The following is a 23556-nucleotide window of genomic DNA, read 5'->3' on the forward strand; positions in this document are numbered from 1 at the left end:
GTTGGTTAGCTCGGCTGAGTTACACAGGTACAACGGTAGAGACACTATTGTAATTGTACGGAAGCCCTGAAATGCAAGCAAGAATTTCTTTTTTCTGGTAATCCATTTTTTAAGTCTGATCTAAACTATTTTCTCTCCTGTGTTTATGACTTAAGAACAGGTGGAATGCCATGATAATATTTCTAAATTACTTTTTTTTTTGTCTATGAAACAGTCTGAAGTCTGAGTCTGTCTGAAAACGAGTTTAAAAAAAAATGAGGCGGATTTTTTTAAGTTAGAAAAAGGTGGAAAAATTTTTTTTTTTTTTGGCTGATTTTTGTTGTTTTTTCGTTGTCGACCACCAGAGTGCACCCCTACTATGTTCTCAGTAGGATTTAGCATTCAGATTTAGATTTACTGTCTCCATGCACTCTAAACACAAGGTACGTAGAACCAGATACAGCCCAGGTTAAGTCGACTGTCTAGCTAACGTTAGTTTGTATTGTGTTTTATCACATTGTTTGAAGGAACTAACGCTATAACGTTCGGTTACAAGGCATAGTGGACGCAAACGTCGCTAATGCTAATGTAGCTCCTCTAAGCTGTTATTTTGGTAATTTGGAAAATCTAACCTGCGACAACACATTAGTTAAGGTTTTAAGGACTATGACTATTGGTAGTTGTATTGATATTCTCTCTAAGCCAACTCATATTGTTGCTGTGATCCACCTGCTCCAATATCCAGAGAGAGACAACATGTCTACATGAAACATGTCTACGATCCTTCATGGCGAAGAACCGGCACAGTTCAAAGTCATCGGATCGATCTACAACGTAAAGGTTCAGCGTGTCACATCCGAACCGTTTTCTCACTCAGATTCAGTACTTGTAGACGACCATCTTCACGGTTTTCAGGTCAAAACCACCCTAAACCAAACCAAGATGTACAGTATGCTAGACTATCATCTGGCAAACAAACACATCATGCTAACTAACATTAGCTAGCGTTAGCATTAGCCCGCTGTATTACTGATATATCAAACTAATATACGGTGACCAGACGTCCCGGTTTCAAGCTGGGGTGTCCCGATAGTCCCGACAAATATCTGTTAAAACACTCAAAGCTCAATGGCTTAGAATCCACCGCTGCAGTCCCGGGAAGGTATTTGTGTAGTATTTTCTTCTTTTGAGGGGAAATATATCCTAATCTTCACCACGGCATCAATTTACCCACTTTACTATACTACGTCACGATGGAGTCTAATCACCAAAGACTTTACTCTATTCATCTTATCATGCACCATGTGATAAATGTGGTACTAAAAGGAATATGCAACCAAGAATGTGGATCCTACTGCCGGTTTTTAATTTGGCTTTATTTCTATTATTTAGGCTGGAAGAGTGTGTGTAATGTGGCTGCTTGGGAGCAGATCAACGGGGATCGGCTTTTACTTTCAGATGAATATTTAAACAGGGGCCCGACCACAGGAGTACACTTGAAAATCAACTTTCAGAGCTCTTTTCTCTGGAACATTTGCACGCTGACCCCAAAATGTCAGCCTCTGAATTGTCTCCTCAGGCTAACAGGTTGGGGACAAGCAGCACAAAAGAAAACAGGAATTGTCCCCTTTCAAGAGGGAAAGGACCCATCTTAGAAGTCATTGTTAGATGAACTGAAGCTTAGCATTGCATCCAAAAAACATCTTTGTTCTGTTAAATGAGAAGTGATCGTAGTTTGATATTGAATGTTTTTTTTTTTTACTTCCATATTGATTTTTATTGCTTTTTTCCTTGAAAATGAGGTCATTTAACTTTGGGAGCCACACAGGAGCTTTGTTTTTTAAACTGTATTGTAGGAGTCAGCTATTTACTGTGCTGTATGAAACACAGAGCTGTCTCTCTCAAGGATACTGATAACTGAAGTTTCTGACAGTGTTGAGCAGATCTCCTAAATCGGAAATCAGCAATACTTTATTGATCCCCTGGAGAAACTGGGACATTACAGTTGCTCTCATACAGATAGAAAGAAATGTAAGAAAATAGAAATAAAGGAGTATGTAACATCTAAATTATGTACATAATGCTACAATATACACACGTAGGCAAAATTGTTGGTACTCTTCCGTAAAAGAAAGAAAAACCCACAATGGTCACTGAAATAACTTGAAACTGACAAAAGTAATAATAAATAAAAATTCACTGAAAATTAACTAATGAAAATCAGATATTGTTTTTGAATTGTGGTTCAACAGAATCATTTTAAAAAACAAACTAATAAAACTGGCATGGACAAAAATGATGGTACCCTTAACTTAATATTTAGTTGTACAACCTTTTGAGGCAATCACTTCAATCGAGTGATTTCTGTAACTCTCAATGAGACGTCTGCACCTGTCGACAGGTATTTTGGCCCACTCCTCTTGAGCAAACTGCTCCAGCTGTCTCAGGTTTGAAGGGTGCCTTCTCCAGACAGCATGTTTCAGCTCCTTCCACAGATGTTCAATAGGATTTAGATCAGGGCTCATAGAAGGCCACTTCAGAATAGTCCAATATTTTGTTCTTAGCCATTCTTGGGTGTTTTTAGCTGTGTGTTTTGGGTCATTATCCTGTTTGAGGACCCATGACCTGCAACTGAGACCAAGCTTTCTGACACTGGGCAGCACATTTCGCTCCAGAATGCCTTGATTGTGTTCAGATTTCATTGTACCCTGCACAGATTCAAGACACCCTGTGCCAGATGCAGCAAAGCAGCCCCATAACATAACCGAGCCTCCTCCATGTTTCACATTAGGTACAGTGTTCTTTTCTTTGTATGCTTCATTTTTGCGTCTGTGAACATAGAGCTGATGTGACTTGCCAAAAAGCTCCAGTTTTGTCTCATCTGTCCAAAGGACATTCTCCCAGAAGCTTTGTGGCTTGTCAATATGCATTTTGGAAAATTCCAGTCTCGCTTTTTTATGATTTGCGTCCTCCTCGGTTGTCTTCCATTAAGTCTACTTTGGCTCAAACAGTGACGGATGGTGCAATCTGACATTGATGTACCTTGACCTTGGAGTTCACCCCTAATCTCTTTGGAAGTTGTTCTAGGCTCTTTGGTTACCATTCGTATTATCCGTCTCTTCGATTTGTCATCAATTTTCCTCTTGCGGCCACGTCCAGGGAGGTTGGCTACAGTCCCGTGGACCTTAAACTTCTGAATAATATGTGCAACTGTAGTCACAGGAACATCAAGCTGCTTGAAGATGGTCTTATAGCCTTTACCTTTAACATGCTTGTCTATAATTGTCCTTCTAACCTCCCGAGACAACTCTCTCCTTAGCTTTCTGTGGTCCATGTTCAGTGTGGTACACACCATGATACCAAACAGCACAGTGACTTCTTTTGACCCTTTAAATAGGCAGACTGACTGATTACAAGTTTGAAGACACCTGTGATGCTATTTACAGGACACACCTTAGTTTAACATGTCCCTATGGTCAAATTATTTTACATCTTTTCTAGGGGTACCATCATTTTTGTCCAGGCCAGTTTCATTAGTTTGTTTTTTAAAATGTTGAACCACAATTCAAAAGCAATATCTGATTTTCATTAGTTAATTTTCAGTGAATTTTTATTTATTATAACTTTTGTCAGTTTCAAGTTATTTCGGTGACCATTGTGGGTTTTTCTTTCTTTAACGGAAGGGTACCAACAATTTTGCCTACGTGTGTATAACACAATATATGCAGAGAAATAAGAATAATAAGAAATGAGAATATAAGAAATATGTACAAATATGTGCATTAAAGACATACGATATATAACATACATATAACCACAATGCAAGAATAGTATAAATATTAATTAAATAAGAATATTTCTTGAAATGTACAGTACAAATCCAGTATTAATGCCAGGGTATTGCACAGTTGAATTATTGCACAAATGATTATACAGTTGAGTTAAGTCAGTATTGCACCTCAGAATAATAAGACATGACGGGTTAGTAGCAGCCGACGTGGGCAACAGGTCCGGGTCCAGTCTGTTGACACCCAGAGGAAGGAGTTGTAAAGTTGGATGTCCTCAGGCAGGAGTGACGCTCTGTGGTGCATCTCGGTGGAATGAGTCTAGTACTGAATGCATTCCTGTGTTTGAGCAGTGGGAAAACGAGCAGGAGCATCTGCAACAGGCTGCATGCATGGTCGGCACATGCACACTTTTCTCTTTTCATGTTGTGTTGTTGCTGTGTTGCATCAGAATTCTCCTCAAACCTACTAAATAGTAGCACTTAGTCCAATATCCTTAGTAATCACATCCCTATTGGACAGTTATACATCTCACAGTTACATTCAGTACCAATGCAGAAAGTAGTTTTCCCAATGTGAATTGAGTCAGAGAGTAAAGGAGTGCAGGTCGGGGGGGTGGATGGGGTGCAACACGGGGGTGCTGCCTCAAGACAGCAATGCATCAACAATGCACCTGACCACACCTCATTTTAAGACCAACACACCCATGGGTGCACAGATGGACGCCAGTACATCTGCTACTTACACAATGTGGGCGCTGGACATGAATATGACAACTGTGTCAGTCTGAAACTAGCGATGACAGCTGCGCTGCGCTGAGCGCCGCTTTGCACCAGGTGTAAGACAGGACCCTAAGTGGCTGAATAACTATTCATTGGCAGTTTTTGCACTTAACAGTTTTCTATATTCAGTGCTATGGACACGTTTTGGTCTGCACCAATAAGTACTGAAGACCACTACCCAATGCTGAGGCCTTAAAGTCCTACTTAGCTCTGTTTTGGCCCCTGCAGACCGACCGTGACTGGACAGTACGTAACGCCCACTGACCATTTAATAGGAAGCATGTCTTGCTTCAAGAAGAATGCTTCCATTAGTTTCACATTAGTTGAAATATTATGCAGAGGAAACGAGCTGAATATACAGATAGAGTATAAATGTGAGGCGTGAGTGTGGAATGTGTATTAGAGCAGGCAATAATTCAAGAGGGGAGAAAAACAAGGGCCTCTTACCTACTGCTAAATCTTTCATTGTTATGTGGTGCATTCAAGGACCAAATGTGGGGAGAGGAAATGAGGTACAGGAAGGTTTTTTGTTGTTTTTAAGGAGAGGAGGATGTTTTATCATCCTCCTCAGAGTGGGATGAATGTGAGGTGAAACATTAAAGAGGGTATGTTATAATCAGGGTATTTATTCTGAATATTAGAGAGGCCCTGCACCTTAACTTCTGTTTATTACTCATCACAGATCAATAAAAGAAGCATGAAAAAGGATGCGCCTCTATCTCCCCCTTGTATTCGGGAGCTGAGCCCTGAGCCCATTGTTCAACAAGACATATAGTATAACTGAAAGCCTATTTGAATCTTTCATCTTGATAAGCTAAAGCTGATGAATTTTGCAGGTGGTGTAATCATGGAAAGTAGGTTATTAAACATTTTGGTTTCTGTCAGGACGGACTAGCTTCATCTGTGGGAGCAGCTCCCTCACACAGCGCAGACTGTATTAACATCCGTACAGAGAGCGTTGCTTCCTCCTGTGTCTGCACCTCCACTCGGACTCCACACAGTGATTTGTAGGATTGTAAGCCTTTTATCCTCTGAAATGGATTCTTTGGACTTTTACCACAAGTAACAGATAAACACCGGTGTGTTATGACAATGAAAAGGTGTTTAAGGTGCAATCTTTATATTAGTTTATGAGTATATTGGTATATGTATACAGTAGGTAATTGCATTTTCTAGTGCCAGGTATTACAGGGTCAATCATCAATCTTAATGGCATCAATTCAATATCTAAGTGAGACTGGTTGTCATTTTTTAACTTGAAAAATTGAAGTGGTGTTTTTTTTATGCATTATGAATTTAGGCATAATGTGTTCCGGTTGTCCGTTCGTCTGTCCGTCCGTCCCATTCTCATGGACGCAATATCTCAGGAACACCTGGAGGGAATTTCTTCAAAACTTAGCACAAACGTCCACTTGGACTCAAGGATGAACTGATTTAAATTTGGTGCTCAAAGGTCAAGGTCATTGGGCCGTTTTTGGCCATAAATCAAGAATTCATATGGTATTATGACAATTTCACACCAATGTCTTGTAGGATAAACTGATGAAGTGATGACATTTGACGGTTGGTGGAGGCATACAACGGCAAAGCAGTAATTCTAGTTAGTTGCATTTAGTTGAATTATTACCATTTCTATAAACAGGAACTATGTCATTATTTGTACTTTTATCTATATATTTAGAGCCTCGTACAACCACAAAACCTTGCTCCTAAATTTTAATTTAAACTGGATGTGGGAATCCAAGTCAGTGGACATGTATAGTAACCTACATGGAGCTCAGTAAAACCACAACAAATGTTCTTATTTGTTTTATCATGGATGTTATAGAATGGATTATTGATATTAAAGGAGCGAGGGATGGGAGGAAGAGTTAAAGGAGCGAGGGCTGGGAGGAGGAGGAGTTAAAGGAGCGAGGGCCGGGAGGAGGAGGAGTTAAAGGAGCGAGGGCTGGGAGGAGGAGTTAATGGAGCGAGGGCCGGGAGGAGGAGGAGTTAAAAGAGCGAGGGCCGGGAGGGGGAGGAGTTAAAAAACTGAGGGCCAGGAGGAGGAGTTAAAGGAGCGAGGGCCGGGAGGAGGAGTTAAAGTAGCGAGGGCTGGGAGGAGGAGTTAAAGGAGCGAGGGCCGGGAGGAGGAGTTAGCAAGTCGTGACGACAGCGTGACGGTGTGACCCCGTGACTGAGTCATGTGACCGGGCGGACGCTACTGCTCCTGCTCTGTGGGACCAATGGATGAGGAAGATCACTGGAGGACCGGGTACTTTTCCAGATGGAAATGGAGCCATTTAGGCTCCATGCTCCACTGTGACACTCTCATAGGAATGAACGGGGCCCCGCCTCCAACGCTGTATCCAGTACGGTCTAAAATATAATTTGGTTTGCCATAAGATCTTGATTCATCAGAAGTAAGGGGCCCAAACCAGGAAATACAGACCCAGACCAAAAGTAGACTAAAGTTGGTGAACAGGATAAATATGGGTATCACCCAGGTTGGAGCTTTGAGGTCGTTTTACTGTAGCTTTAAGTGTGTGATTCTCATGCTTCAGTGGACACTGGGCTCAGATCAGATCCCACACAGGAACTGATCTCATTTCACGCTCGGTTGCTCTCATGCATGTTTAACAGGTGTAGCTGGATAACAGCAGGCCTGTACACAATACTTTAAAGGATGACTTCAGTATTTTTCACCTGGATTTTTTACCTGGATCCTATTTAAGTGACTGACGGTCAGGAACAATTTCTGAAACTGGTCCAGTATTGAGGGAGAACGCTGCAGACGGCAGCTGCTAAACCAGCTGTGATGTAATCATTAAGGACAACCCGGCACCACCAGTTCACGTCCACTAAAAGTTCTTGTTGTTGCCACTGACAGGCTCAGATTGGTATTATCAGTGTCTGACAACATTATGGAAAGGACCTTACAGAGAAATTAAACCTTTTTCTGACCTTTCATTTTCTGTTTGTCATTGTGTCATGTGACTTGTTGCCAGAAAACAACAGTGGAAATATGAGTGGGAGAGGAGAGATGAGTTTGTTGTGTTGGAGTACAGAGAGCGTAGCTTAGTGGTATCTAGAAGACTTTCAATGTCATGGCTGAATGTTTAGATGATTTCTACAATGTGGATGCAACGCAAGATTTCACAACCAGACTTCTCCTTGAGCAAGACTCAATAACAAACAGATGGATCAGGAGAAAGGTCAAAAAAGGTTTTATTTCTCTGTAGGGTTCTGTCCATCATGTTGTCAGACACTGATAATAACAATCTGAGCCTGTCAGTGGCAAAGAGAGACAAGCACTTTTAGTGGACTAACTGGTGGTACCAGGTTGCCTTTAATGATTACATTACAGCTCGTTTAGCAGCTGGTGGCTGCAGCGTTCTCTCTCAATACTGGACCAGTTTCAAACAGTGGTGTCCCCGTTAGTCACTTAGACACAAAAACCTGGGAAAATAGGGTCCAGTTTGAAAAATACCAAAGTTATCCTTTAAGTGACAGCAGTGTTTTCTACCTTTACCGAGTTAAAGATTTATCGGAGTGTCTTTTCTCAGCACCACTAGCTCAAAACTATAAAATGACTCACACACATTTCTATTGGAACCCTCACATGTGATATAGCAGGTTTTGATGTGACAGAAACTAATACCAGATACTGTAGGATATGTGGAATCAGGACTCAGTGTTGGTGCATCTCATCAGCTTCTTCTGCCAGTCACTATTTGCAACAGGCTGCTCTCTTCTCAAGCCAGAGGAAATATTATAGCAAATCCCTTCTGAGGGCATTTATCGGTCAAATTCACATTTCATGAAGTCAGATGGTTCAAAGGTTGGGTTGGAAACAGATCAGACATCACAATTAACAACAAGCAGTGGTGTTGTCACGGTTATAGTTTTAAAAGGTGGACCCAAACGCAGAGAGACCAAGCAGGCAAATGAATTCAACAAAGACAAGCTTTTAATATCCAAAGCTGAGGCAACAAAACAAAGTTGACAAAAACCAAAACCAGAGTCCAGATCCGAGAAAACAACAGGGTACAAATGAAACACACCGAAAAAACAAACTGAGGACAAAACCAAACTACTAACCAGAAGACACGCGAAACACAGGCAGGAGGAACACTAGGAACACAGGCAAGAGGAACATTAGAAACATGGCAGGAGTGAAGAGTAAAACGAGAGACAAGGTAAACCATGCAGGAACAACAAACAAACTGACAAAGACAGAGGGGAACACACAGGCTTAAATACAAGAGGGTGATGAGACACAGGTGGAACAAATCAGGGCGGGGCAGACAATCAAAAAAGGCGGGAAAACAAACAAAGGTAGGAAGTAAAACCAGACAAGACACAGGAGGAGTGAATTTCAAACTAAAACAGGAAACACTACGATGCAGACAAAATAACAGAAAACCCAAATCCAAGAAAACCAAACCACTAATACAGAACTAATAGACTAAAGGGAGCAAAACAAGATCTAAACAAAAAGGAAACAAGTCCAATGTCCTGATGTCACAGCCAGACCATGACAGGTGTAGTGGAAGGTATACACAGGTATACAGGGTATACCCCTTCCTCTGGCGGTTTACAGTATACTCACCTATCAGACAATAGGAGAGTATACCCACTGCCTCCTCGCTAACCTACCTATCTACCTAGCAGTAGCCTATATCCACCTCCTCAACAACCACTCCACCACTAACAACGCTCCTCCTGTTGGAGCTGGAGCTCAGTCTAACACAGTCATTCACTCTGAATAGGAACATGAGCTAAACCGCTCCGACGTAAAATGTGTAAATTAGCTGTAAATGTCAGCAGAGCGAGAACCAAAGGTCATTACCATTCATCTCCGTCCCTGTAGAACGTCCACTGAGACTAGTTACAGTGACAATGGTGTTCTAGTAACTGATCTCAAGGGGAGTGGGGGGGTCCTGTACTGGAGGTGGCTGTTACTCTATTAATCAGAACTGGACAGGAAGCTATCTGAGCTCAACATCTAATTCCACTTTCACATTATTTCCTCTCGTGTGTATAGTGTGTGATGGAGCAGAGTGATGTATGTGTGTGTGCATGTGCATTAATGAGTATTTGCTTGTCATGTGTGTGTGTGTCAGTCAGTCAGTCAGTGCTGTAGGTGTGTCGCAGTAAAGTCTCTCTAGACATGATTCTCTATCTGTACAGACACACTAGTGCCGATCAGAGACCCCGCGCTCAATGCAGTTAGCTTAACAAGCAGTGGTGTATACAGTATGTGTGTGTGTGTGTGCGTGTGTGCGTGCGTGCGTGCGTGCGTGCGTGCGTGCGTGCGTGCGTGTGTATGTAAATTATATATAGTATATACTATATATATACACCGATCAGCCATAACATGATGACCACCTGCCTAATATTCAGTAGGTCCCCCTTTTGCCGCTAAAACAGCCCTGACCCGTGGAGGGATGGACTCCACTAGACCTCTGAAGGTCTGCTGTGGTATCTGGCACCAAGCCGTCAGTAGCAGATCCTTTACCTCCCTGCCCATCCACGCGCCTACGTGGATCCACGTGCCTACGTGGTAGCATAAGGCAAGGAGAGCACACCTCTTTGCCCTTCCATGTGCATACATGGAAAGCCAAAGACAGGGAGAGCAGCAGCAAAGACCCCCCTGGGTGCAGAACAGAGCCGGCATCAATGACAACAGAAATTACATTGATTAAGTCAGATACAGTATTAAAAGGAGGTGGTGGGGTGGGGGTGGGTTGCGAGCGGCTTGTAGAGGAAGCAGCAAAGGTAGGCAGGCTGAAGCAGCTTAAATAAGGCGCCCTGTATGAAATTTGTCAATGAATGCTCCGTCAATGGTAAACAGTGTATTCTCCTGTTGGTGTTGACTCTTGTTTTGAGTTGTTTGGTGGATTGGATGATTGAACTCTCTATCAGTAACAAGGAACAAACATGACATATTGGCTATTTTACACTTGATTCATTTAATCCACCGTCAGGAGCCTCAGTAGCGGTGGAAGATCCATACGCAGCCACAACAGCCTGGCACCTCCTCCTCATGCTGGTCACCAACCTGGTCACACGTTGTTGTGGGATGGCGTTCCATTCCTCAACCAGGATTCGTTGCAGGTCAGCCAGCGTGGTTGTGTTGGTCACTCTAACACGTACAGCACGCCCAAGCTGATCCCACAAGTGTTGAATTAGGTTGAGGTGTGGACTCTTGGCAGGCCGTTCCATTCTCTCTACTCCCACATTGTGGAGGTAGTCTGTGATAACCCTGGCTCTGTGGGGGTGAGCGTTGTTTCTTGGAGGATGAAGTTAGGTGCCAGATTGTGGAGATATGGGATCGCCACTGGCTGCAGAATCTCATCCCGATATCTCCCTGCATTGAGATGGCCTTCAATGATGACAAGCCTTGTTTTGCCAGAGAGGGAGATGCCGCCCCACACCATGACACAGCCTCCACCAAAAACTGTTACTCCATCGGTACTACAATCAGCGTAGCGTTCTCCACGTCGTCTCCATACTTTGACCCTGCCATCCAACTTTCGCAGACAGAACCTGGACTCATCACTGAAAATGACATTCCCCCACATGTTCAGGTTCCATTGTCTGTGTTGTCGACACCAGTGCAAACGGGCCTGATGGTGAAGGGCAGTCATTGCAGGCTTCCTGGTAGCCTTATGAGAATACACTGTTTACCATTGGCAGAGCATTTTGGCAAATTTTTCTTGGTCGCTACCCACATAATCAGCTGTGCTGCTCATCCCACAAATGCATGATCCTTACAAGTTGGACATCATTGCGAAGGTAAATAAACAGGCTTTCCAACCATGTAAAATACAATGACCATTAACATTGGAACAACAGAGAAATAATCCACCAAACACAAGTTTCCAAACTTTGTTTTTCCAGTATATATATATCAGTGTCTCGCTCAAGGACACACTGACTGAAGCTCTTCCAGTGTGTGCATATGGGTCATTTGGCTCTAGTTTCTTTCATAATAGCACACATTTTGAGTGTACACTGGCCTCACATGCCACTGCAACCTATGGTCACCCTCAACACCCTTCTCTGCGTGGACCCGCATACTTTTTTTTGTATCTTAGAAGAATTCCTTTTCATTAGTTAGGAGCTGCAGACTTTTTGAAATTAAACTGCACAATGCATTGCCACATACAGTAAATGGACCTGCATTTATAAAGTTCCTTTCTAGTCTTCTGACCACTAGAGCTCTTTACACTACATGTCAGCATTCACACATGCACACACTGATATCAGAGGCTGCCATACAAGGAGCCAACCTGCCCATCAGGATCTGATCTAAATACTCATTCACACACACACTCAGCCTTCAGGAGCAGTTTGAGGTTCAGTATCTTGGACACTTTGACATGTGACCGGAGGAGCCGGGGATCGAACCACCAACCTTCCGGTGGGTGACCCAATCTACCTCTGAGCCACGGCCAGGCCCATCGACAATAACAATAAAGTAACTTAGACAACAATAAAAGCAGGCATGTGCTGTTAGTTATGATACGTATCTGATAGGAGAAGACTGATATGGATCTCATGTCTGTGTGTTACGTAGTCAGGAGTTAGTCATGAACTATTCCTTTCAAATTCTAAATCACTTTGATATACTTTAAAAAGTGTTCATTTGTTTTGTGAATCAATGTGAACTAAATGCACTAAACCCTGTGAAACACTGGTGTGGTGCTTAATGTATGAGTGCGTGCAGGGTGCTTGTTATAGTGCATGTCTGACGGTGACTCTGGCTTCTGTGACAGAGCTCAACATCTGAGCTGAAGGTGTGCTGTCATCTCGTGTTCTCCAGGTCCTCTGGTTCTGTTGGTGTGGGAGGGAGAGGCGTGGAGGTGTGAGCCCGTCAGTGAACCTATGGCAGAGAGACAGCACGGTGCAGGTAAGGACTGCCAGACACACAGAGACGAACACACACTCTGTGAACCCAACTGTAATACAACTAAACAACACACAGTGATGAGGAGGTACCTGGGGAGAGACTGTAGTCCAACATGACTGTCTCGAGTCTGCCTACAGTAGCAGCCCTTAAAGACAAATTCACCATTGTTTATGTGGATGTCCGATCAGTGTTGATGGTAAATGTAGTCCATTGAAGCAATAAATGAATCAGTGCGTGCTGCTGCTGTATATTGACCGAGAAAGCTGCAGTTCTACAGCTGCAAATTCTGTTGTTCTTCTGTAAACCGGTGATGTCACAGTGACGTAGAAGAACTGCTTCAGCTTTGGTAGCTATAAACGTCCTTGTTCTCTTCGCTTGTGTTACGTTTCCAACAGCGGAAACAGCATCCCAGTGCAGTGCAGAGAGTGTCATGGACAAGGAGTTTTTACATTTTACAGTGTTTATTCAAGTGGAGAGAGGCCGCTCGAGGCCGCTAGAGGCCGCTAGAGGCCGCTAGAGGATGCTCGAGGCTGCTGTGACCCCCCCAGGAAAATTGCGGGGCTTTGAAGAAAATCTTCATATTGGCCAAATGGTGGAATTACACCTTCTTGGTCTCAGTTTAGGTGGTATTTACTACAACACTGGTAAACACTAATCCAAATCCAATGCCAGGAAAAGCTGAATTATTGAGATGATTTCTTGAATTTGCCTGAACTTTATAGATTTGATCCTGTTTGTTTTCTCGTTTTTATAGTATATGATATGAATCAGACAGTAGACCATAATCCACTTTTTTTTTTGTTGGACCGAGCCTGCTGAGCTGGGATTGACCCTCGGTGCTCTCCTTGTGATTGGTAGAGCTGACCACAGGATGGATGGAAGAGATAAATTACTGATTGCTGAGGCCGACTACATCCTTTCAAGGATTCACATATTGAAACAGCTGCAGTAAAAAGGCTGTGAGGGAAAAGGGAAGTAGTAACTCAGGCTGATACAGAGCAGTACAAACAAAGACCACCTTATATATAAATCAATGTTTGTAACAAGCCTCCTGCTCATGTCAGAAGATGAAAAACTTTCTCAATATCACCAAGCAGTGCTCCTGAGATATAGAGCTACTTGCATAAGTCTTCACTTCCATCCAAATACAGTGTGTAGAGTGGATTCTTCGCCTCCACGACCAACTAAATGTACTTATCTTAAATGTTTAAATGCACTCACTGCTGCTGTATTTACATATTACTAAAACATGTGCAAGTAAGAGTGGAATCAATAGAAATGAAGACAATTCATATGAGAATAGATTTGAGCAGTGAACCAGGAGCAGCTGATACACGTGTTCAGAGCCAGGATCTATCAGAGCGGTGGGAGCTGTGGAGGCTTCATTCTTCAAGCTAATCCAAAGCTGTCTTTAGGAATGACAGATGCTTGACTTTAAAGGCACTGACAGCAGATGCCTCTTTCATCCACAGAGGGCAGCCATGCATCACCCCCCAGCCCTCAAACAGCAAATCAATCTGTAGCAACCAGGTGGGACAGGAGGCTTCGGAGAGCAACACGGTCAAATAAAAGAGCTGAATGCAGCACACATTCACTGGAGGTGTCTTTTAAAAATCACAACGCATAAAGGACTTTATGTAGAGATGTAGAGACAGTCAATATCTTATTGTGATTCTTCTGAACAATATTACAATTGTGATTTAAATTCATCCATTCATTCATTTTAAAAAATATACTTCTTGTCTATATTGCTTGTGTACAGTTTATTAGAGGAGACTTATTTCTACATGGAGAAAAGAAGAAATAAAAAAAGATAAAATAATTGAATTGAACTTGTTGTGGAGTGAAGGAGTTCAAGTACCTCGGGGTACTTATCTATCTTATCTTTATATCTACCGGTCAGTCTTCGTTCCTACTCTCACCTCTGGTCATGAGGGCTGGGTCATGACCCAAAGAACTGGATCGCGGGTACAAGCGTCTGAAATGAGATTTCCTCAGGAGGGTGGCTGGCGTCTCCCTTAGAGATAGGGTGAGAAGCTCAGTCATCCGTGAGGGACTCGGAGTAGAGCCGCTACTCCTTTGCATTGAAAGGAGCCAGCTGAGGTGGTTCGGGCATCTAGTAAGGATGCCCCCTGGGCAGGTGTTCCAGGCACGACCAGCTGGGAGGAGACCACGGGGAAGACCCAGGACTAGGTGGAGAGATTATATCTCCACACTGGCCTGGGAACACCTCAGGATCCCCCAGTCAGAGCTGGTTAATGTGGCCCGGGGAAGGGAAGTTTGGGGTTCTCTGCTGGAGCTGTTGCCCCCACGACCCGACCCCAGATAAGAGGTTGAAGATGAGTGAGTGATGAGTGAGTGATGAGTGAACTTGTTGAGGCCTCCCTGGGTTCCATTTTTCCAACCAGTCAGGAGAAAAGATAACTTACAGGTAACAAAGCTGGTAATGTGTAGAGAAATTATGAATTTAGCTCAGATTTGAGATATTACGTTCGTGCTGAGGCGAGCCGAAGAAGTAATGTGGTAGATAGTGTGATGACAGGGTCAGATAGTCTGGCTAGAGCTGACACATTCACAGGGTCAGATAGTCTGGCTAGAGCTGACACATTCACAGGGTCAGAACCTATAGATACAGGTCCAAAGACTGGGCCCGCTGTGGAGATCAGCTCCGGGAGGTTTGTGCTGATGTAGTTTGTGGTTTCACACAGGCCATCACTCTGATAACTTCAAATTTCAAATCCAGGTATCATATGACTGAAGAATTTGATCCGGTTTAAGGTTTAGTTACAAACAACCAAGATCTAAAAAGTGTGTCGTAAAAAAGAGTCAATTTATAACGGAGGCTCTGACAGACAGACACGGATGTCACAGACGAATCTGATGAAATGACTTTCCTGTTTTAGATGTTGTCTTTTCTGAATTTAACCTAAAATCCCTCTTTACATGAATCCATACATGGTGCAAATAATGACTGGACAAGTATTCTTTTAAAGGTTAAACCTCTTAACCTCTCACCACACTGCTCTTTCAGCCCTATAGAAGTCTTAAAAGCCACAGAGGAGGGTTCAGAGCAGAGCTGTGCGTGTTCTCTCAGGGCAATTAAATTTCCTACGGACAGGATTTCATGTACTTCTTCAGTCCCATTCTTTCTGTCGAGTCCTCTTATCCCTAAAGAGCCTGGGCAGCAATTTCAGCTGAGTGGATCAATCTGAGAATTGCCCATGAAATTCAGAGCGTTCCCAGGCTGCAATCCTCCTGATTATGTTTCACGGGTAATGTGAGGATTTGAACGTACCACACCAAGTGTACGCAATCTCTGGCACACCTTCCCAGTATTGAGCTGCATTCTCTTATGAATAGCTCCACTACTGGCTATAGCTTTCTAAAGTCTTTTCTTCAGTTCATCTACATCTCCCACTCAGGACAAATGGGATGCTGAAAGCCAGGACTCAAGGATCAGGTTATTCTCTTCACTCAGTGACTCAGTCGATGGAGTTCATTGAAGCTCACTGAGGTAGGGCACAGAGCCCTGCAGAGCCCTGCAGAGGCAAAGCACAGCGCAGGTGTAATATCTTATCAAAAAGTGCACAAGGAACGCCATTCACTGTTTCTAGGCAACAACAACACTTGCAGCTGTTTTCTTATTGGTTGTGTTTTGAAAGGTCAGCGGCAACCAAGGTCAAAGTTTAAACCATTTGAACTCTAAGCGCAGCGCTCAGTGGACATTTTGAGCGGTGTGCCACGCCAAGGATAGCACTTCTCTCTCCAGAGGAAATCAATAGCACAGCCAGCGCTGATCATGTGTGGACGGCTTTACAGTCCAACTTATATTAATATTGTCTTGTTATCAAGTTACACTAATAATCAGTTTGCCAATTTATTGGACCAATATTAAAATGTTGTGAATACGAAGCCACTGTAGCTACTCATGAAAGGATTCTTTGTAATTAAAATCTTCATTTAACAAAGTATTGTTTACCCGCAGATCACAAATGGTGGCAGTCGTGTTTCACCGAGCCTTGTCTCTCGTAAATTGCAGATAAATTTGCTATACTACAGCAGGGTGCTTGTATTCTCATATGTGGGATGTAGACTTTTGTTTTTATTAATGAAAGTTGTCTCATGTTGCAAATTTTGTGAACTAGGCACTTCTATCTTATCTTGTCACCTATTCTGCTGATTGGCTTTACAATGATAAAAGTATATCAACAAATATCAAAGTGCTTTGCTGCTTGAGACCGATGCAGTGTTTGGTTCACTGATAAGCAGCCTGTCAGCTGGTGTTACGGATGTCGGCCTTCATGCTGCCGACTATCATCCCTCAGAATCAGGGGGGGGCTGCAGCAGATCAGAGTCCCTCCTCCCACCCGCCGGCATGGAGCACACCTCGCTCAGGCCCAAAAGGCAGGACACTCAGTGTTGGATTCTACTGTTTGATTTGAGTATCCCCGGTGTGCTACATGAAAGACTGATGAGCTGAAGACATTCTCTGTTACCAGATAAGAAACTATCAAATGTATAAGTTTAATAGACAGTAACCATCAAATACGATTCCTGATTAAACCGGATAAAAAAAAAAGATCTTTCAATTAATGCATGAATTTGATTAATGGACTGAAAGTTTTTTCTTTTATAAATTAATTAGTTCAATAGACAGGAAGGCCTTACTGCAGTCGAATACCACACCATGTTCCACTGTGTTCCTGTTAACTAGTGTGACCAGTGTATACTGAATATTCTCATACCATACACGTACTGTACTTCTAATTTTCAGCAGATATTAAGAGTTAAAACTCTAATTAAATCCAATAAATTGGTCAAAATTGCAGAGTATGAGTTAAATAAAAGAAGATAATGTCTCTGTAATGGGCTGATAGAGGGCTTCCTTACCTCCCCTTTAAAAATATCAGCTCAACATCCTGCGATAAGACCTACTGTATGTCTAATAGCCTCTGTCCCCACTAAATCATCCTGTCCTCTCCCACTTATTATCACTCTAATTTGCTCTCATCAGAACAAATTATCCTTAGTCAGTATATACTGTATGTCTTTTCTAGGGCCAAAGAGAGAAGTTTGCAGCGTCTATTCTCAGACTTGTACTCGGACAGACTACCCAGCACTAGGTACAGACGAGTGCATCACATGGTGATGGTGATGGTGATATCTACTGAATGCAAAAGATCATTTCCTCTGGCTTTTTGTATTTTCTTCATATCAAAGAGGTGAAATACAGCCACTCTGTGATCTTGAATAAAGAGTACTAATAGCCACACGTAGTTGCAGTGAAATGATAAGCGTCTTCTGAGAGTTGGTGGTGTTCTGGTCAGAGGGATGATGACAGATGTGGGGATCTGCTGCAGGTTTCTCTCTCTCCTTGCTCATCACCTGTGATCCCCCTCAGCTGGTGATAGTCAGCCTGGCTGGGAGGCTGTAACAGCAGGTTGGCTGCTCATTTGGTTGTGTGTCTGCAGAGGGTCAACACCTTCAGTTGGCTCTCTGGGTTTACGTTGGGTTTAGTGATTCTGTGGGTTTTGTGGGGATTTGATTTAGCGTGTGCACATCTTTAGCCAGCCTCTACTTCTCTTCTGTGCCCCCCACTCAGTGACTCCCAACTTACATCTCATTTGGGTCCGATACCTTTTGTGTTGGTCTATCATTTCTGGTGGATTTAGTGGGCGGCTATGGGGAGTTACATTCCCTCGGTCTCCTTTTACAACCCAAGGGACCCTTTTATTATTATTTCTGTGTGCAGTTTATTTATTTGTTAGTTTCCCAGTAGCAACCTCTGTCATTCAGGTTTTAGTTTTTTGGGGTAACTGAAGCGTATTTATAAGAGGTGTCCGCTCAAATTCATTGATGTTGCAGTGATGGGATGCAATGACAGTTGTGTTGTGAAAATAAATGAATAAAGCTTCCTTACATGTCAGTTGTGAAAATACATGAGATAAAAAACGAGATTTAAATAATATTCAATGAAGTCAAGCTGCTGTGCTGTGTGCGTCTCTCCTGATGGGGAGAAGAACTTATTGTCTCAGCTGCAGTGGGATCGCTGCAGGTATTTAATAAACTCAAAACATGTCTCAAAAACTCTTCAAATTAGTATTTCACCCACCCACATACAGTATGTGTGCTCTGCGGCACAGAGAACGTATATGAAAGGAAAAAAGTTTAAATTAAACCCGATTACAACCCGTGCCCGGTTTGAACCTAACCCTAACCTGGTCTTAACCCTGACCTTAACCCTAACCCGGTCTGAACCCTAACCCTAACCCTAACCCGGTCTTAACCCTAACTCTAACCTTAACCCGGTCTGAACCCTAACCCTAACCCTAACCGGTCTGAACCCTAACCCTAACCCTAACCCGGTCTGAACCCTAACCCGGGCTTTCAACTAGGAGACTGGTGTTCATGTCCCGTGTGAAACTAAAAGTAACGTTGACTTATTTTGTCACGTCAGCGGTTAGTCAGGTGACTCTTTGGTATCGTCAGCCCCGTGAGTCATGAACCCATTTTCATCACATATCTGGAGGTCAGAGGGTCAAGGGACCCCTGTTCAACATTGCCATGCCAGTTTTTCCTCGCCAAAATTAGTCTGACTTATGTTAACGTAACGTTATTTAGCGTTCTTCCCGACATGCTACATGACATGGTTGGTACCAATGGATTGGTTTCATATGATGCCAGTATCATATAGCTACAGCCTCTGAAAGTCGGGTCTGCTGGTGGGCCTTCGGAGTGTTAAGGGATTTTAAGCAATTGTTTACTGCAACGGAAAAGTGAGTCCGAGGGACAAAGTGTAAAGTCTAAAGTCTAAGTCTTTTTTGAATTCTCAAATATCAATATCAGTATCGGCCTAAAACATCCAGTAGCAGTTGGGCTGTAGTGGACATTGACTTTATTCTGAGTTTGTCAAGATAAGCAGAAAACAGGAGGACACTAGAGTTGCACTACCAGCACAAAAAACAAATGAAAGTGGGAGTAGATCCAAAATCATGGATGCTTCTAACTCTAATATAATATTATAAGCAACTGCCTCTTTCAAATCAAGTCATTGTTTTCTCTGCAGTTAAGGTCATTAAAGGCCACTGATTGCAGTAGGTCATTAAAACAACTTGCTGTGCTAAGGACCTGACATGAATGTGAATGCACTAAACCTGGTCTAATGTGCTGATGTGTACAGCAGCTCAGAACCCAGTGGACCACGTCATGGGAGCAGTCTGGCATAGCAGCAGATATGTTCTCCCTCTGGGGGACCACCACATGGAGACACTGTGTGTGTCAGCCTGGCGTAACACCAACCCCCCCCCCCGGTCTTATTCTACCCAGATCTGGTCTTATTCTAGTCCCAGATCTGGTCTTATTCTACCTAGATCTGGTCTTATTCTAGATCCCAGATCTGGTCTTATTCTACCTAGACCTGTCTTATTCTACCCAGACCTGAGGCTGTACTACGAAGCAGATTTGGGGTTAGCGAGGTAAACTTCAGGGTTTAACTCTTCAAGGGTTTCAGTCCTACGAAGGTGGTTCACTTCTTACCGGGTAGATCGCCATGGTAACTGATGCTGAACAGCTAACCTGCTCCGGAGCAGGTTATGTTCCAGATAAGAGATCAACTCTATAAAAGCACCTCCTACTGACCAATCAGAGCTCAGTGCGGGGATCATATGGTAATATTACACAAATATGAGGAAGTTACCGTCATAATCAGACTGAAAACAACACAGTTTAAACCAGGGGTGTCAAACTCATTTTAGCTCAGGGGCCACATGGAGAAAAATCTATTCTCAAGTGGGCCGGACCGGTAAAATCATGGCATAATAACTTAAAAATAACGACAACTTCAGATTGTTTTCTTTGTTTTACTTTGGTCCAAAAATAGTACAAGCACATTCTGAAAATGTACACATCACAAATAATCCTCCTTGACAAAACACTTCAAGTTAGTTGAAAATTCTGAGGAAAAAATTGGTGGCAATTTCAAGAACACAATGCCTCAGTGAGTTGGAACTTAAACTTCGTCTCAGTGTATCTACAAAAGCCATTAAACTTTAAGTCACAGCCTATCTGGGATTGAACAAATTACGAAATAAATAATAAATAAATAAAACAACTCTTCTAGGTATCAAATACCTCATTTGTCATTTCCACATATTAATCCTGTGCTAACTCAACAAACCATACAAACTGAGGTAGAAACTATTCAAGAGGGTTGAGTTGCTCCCCGCCTTGTAGGCTAAACTATTTATTGATAGAAAAATAAAAGCTGTGCAATGCATGAACCATTTCAACAAACCAAACTTATGAATTGAAGTGACTGACATTATTACAGTAAATCACACACTGTTCACTTTCTTTAAAATTTCCACAGAAGACAATCATTTTTCACAGAACTATATCAGGGTGCAGTGTCTCATGCAGCATTTTAAGTGGGATTACCCATTGTTTATTTCACTCCTGAAACCTGGCATCTTTTAGCTTTCACAAGTGCATCAATATCAGGCGTCACATCCTGAGTGGCAGCCAATTTCAGGATGTTATTCAAGTGCTTGTACGTGAGCCTTGAGCGCAGATTTGTTTTATTGATGCTCATTACAGAGAAAACTTGCTCACAAAGATATGTGGTTCCAAACATGCACAACACTTTTGCAGCAAGGGCTGTCAAGTTGGGGTAACGTGGCAAGAGATACTGATAAAATGTGTCCCAAGCCAGCTGCGGCAATTTGCCCTTCAAATCTGAGTCACACTGCAAGTCTATTATTTCAAGTTGGATGTTGACGGGCAGATCAGAGGCATTCGCGGTGAATGGCGAGCAAAAAACTTTGAAGTCTTTCTCCAGTTCACCAAAAATCTGAAAACGTTGCTCAAACTCCCGCAATAGTCCCGTTATTTTATCTTTGAACCGCTTCATGTCTGCGGCATGTTGGGTCGCGCACACATCTTTCAGACAAGGAAAGTGAGCTGCATCACCACCTGCGAGTTGCGTCTCCCACAATGACAGCTTCGACTTGAACGCACATATGCTGTCATAATACTGCGTGACAACTTTGTTGCGCCCTTGCAGCATTTTGTTCAAGTTATTCAAGTGCTCTGTAACATCCACCATAAATGCAAGGTCCTGCATCCATTCTGTGGACTGAAATTCTAACACTGGTTTGCCCTTTTTTTCCATGAACTGTTCAATTTCCTCTCGTAATTTAAAGAAACGCCTTAGCACAGCACCTCGGCTTAACCATTTTACCTCGGTGTGGTATGGCAGCCCATAGTTGTGGTATTTCTCTCTGAGAAGGCTGTCAAACTGATGGTGATTCAGGCCTCTGGATCGGATGAAATTAACAGTTTGGACGACCACCTTCATGACGTTATCCATCTTTAATGAATTGCAACACAAAGCCTCCTGATGCAAAATACGTGGAAAAAGTCCAAAAATCACGTTCTCCATTTGCAGTCTGCAACTTTCTCTCTGAACTTTGTCACAACACCTGGCTTTTTTCCCGATCATTGAGGGCGCATCATCTGTAGCCAGGCCTGACAGCGCGGGAACCAGTCCACTCCGACCCTGTCCCAGGGCGCCGATGAGTGGCGGCTGAAAAATATCAGCTGCTGTTGTGGTATCCGTCATTGGCACCACTCCACGAACTCCTCGATGACGGTCAAGTGTCATCAACTCCGCGGATGAATATGGCCAGTTGCGCAACATCTGTAATGTCAGTGCTTTTGTCAATTGCAACTGAAAACGCAATAAATGACTTTACTTTGCGCTTCAATTGGCTGTCCAAATCCGCCGAAAGATCAGAAATCCTGTCTGCAACTGTTCTTGTCAGGCTGATATTTGAAAAAGCCTGGCGCTTTTCAGGGCACACAATCTCCGCAGCCTTCAGCATGCATGATTTTTCACAATTCCCCCTCACTAAATGGCTTTGAAGCCACTGCAATTTCATTAGCAATAAGGTAGCTGGCTTTCACTGCAGCGTCACTGATTTCTCGGCTGTGAGTAAACACAGACTGCTGTTTCTTCAAACCCGCCAACAATTCATTCACCTTCTCTCTTCTCTGTTGTCCTTGAAAGTTGTTTGTATTTGTTCGGCATGAAGAGTCTCATAGTGGCGACGAACGTTATATTCTTCAGCACTTGGAAACTTGCTGTAAACACAACAAACACACAGCTTTCCCATTCACTTCCGTGAATAAATAGGAGGATGACCATTTTTCTTGGAACAGTCTGCACTCTGGCTCACTTTTCCTCTTTTTGACAAGAGACATTTTGGGGCAATGAGGGTGCCAAAGCACGTAATGTTCAAATCAGGCAGGCAGAATGACAAGCTAGCTCCGGACTAGCTGTAGCCTACTTGCTTAGCCCCGGTATAAACAGTTTGCTTGCTTAACAGAATTGGGATAAAATTGGTTATTTGTCCCCCATAAAAAATTAACAAAAATCAAAATTAAAAGCTGTATTTATTCTTAATCAACTGAATTAAATCATAAAATGCATTTTTTGAACTCTTTTTGAAATTAAATTCATCAATATATTCATCAACAAAATAAAATAATAATTTCAAGAAAAGTAATAGAGTTTTTTAATTCATTTAGATTCATTATATGGGGGACAACAAACAACATTTCCCCCAGAATTGCTATTGCGACATCCAGTGGACACATTTAGAACAGCAGTTTCTTTCATTGAAAAATTGCAGCTCCTTTTTATGCTTTGCAAAATCATCTCGCGGGCCAGATTAAACCCGTTCGCGGGCCTGATCCGGCCCGCGGGCCGTACGTTTGACACCCCTGGTTTAAACTGAGAGATGCAGGAAGGACAGCTGGATTTATTTACCGCTTTGAATTATGTTTTTATATTTATTTTTTTACTTGGTCTTGAGACCATTTCACACCGCCGGAGACGGGACGCAGCTGAAAGAAGGCTGAAATAGTCATACACGCCGTTTCATAATCAATGGATATAATGAGGTGTAACCCATCCATCCTTTAAATATAGTAATGCTATTTATATCTAGATGAGTATATCTGACTTTTGAGTGTTACATTAAATTAATAAGTCTGTTAATTTACGCCTTCACACATTGGGAGTTTTTTTCTTTTTCGGCAACGCCCTTAATTA

The 23556-nt window shown here is 42.7% G+C and overlaps 1 protein-coding gene across 2 annotated transcripts in view; it reads left to right on the forward strand.

Moving 5' to 3' along the window:
• The window catches only part of LOC119477063 (leucine-rich repeat and fibronectin type-III domain-containing protein 2-like), a 163494-nt gene that overhangs the window by 106061 nt on the left and 33877 nt on the right, over positions 1-23556 (forward strand). Inside the window, exon 4 of one of the 2 annotated variants that reach the window (XM_037750904.1) lies at positions 12357-12443. The exons of the other annotated variant lie outside the window; for it this stretch is intronic. The gene's annotated coding sequence lies outside the window, so the exon portion shown is untranslated. The remainder of the gene's footprint in view (positions 1-12356; positions 12444-23556) is intronic. 2 annotated transcript variants of the gene reach the window in all.

This window comes from Sebastes umbrosus, chromosome 18 (genome assembly GCF_015220745.1).
Source record: "Sebastes umbrosus isolate fSebUmb1 chromosome 18, fSebUmb1.pri, whole genome shotgun sequence".
Lineage (NCBI taxonomy): Eukaryota > Metazoa > Chordata > Actinopteri > Perciformes > Sebastidae > Sebastes > Sebastes umbrosus.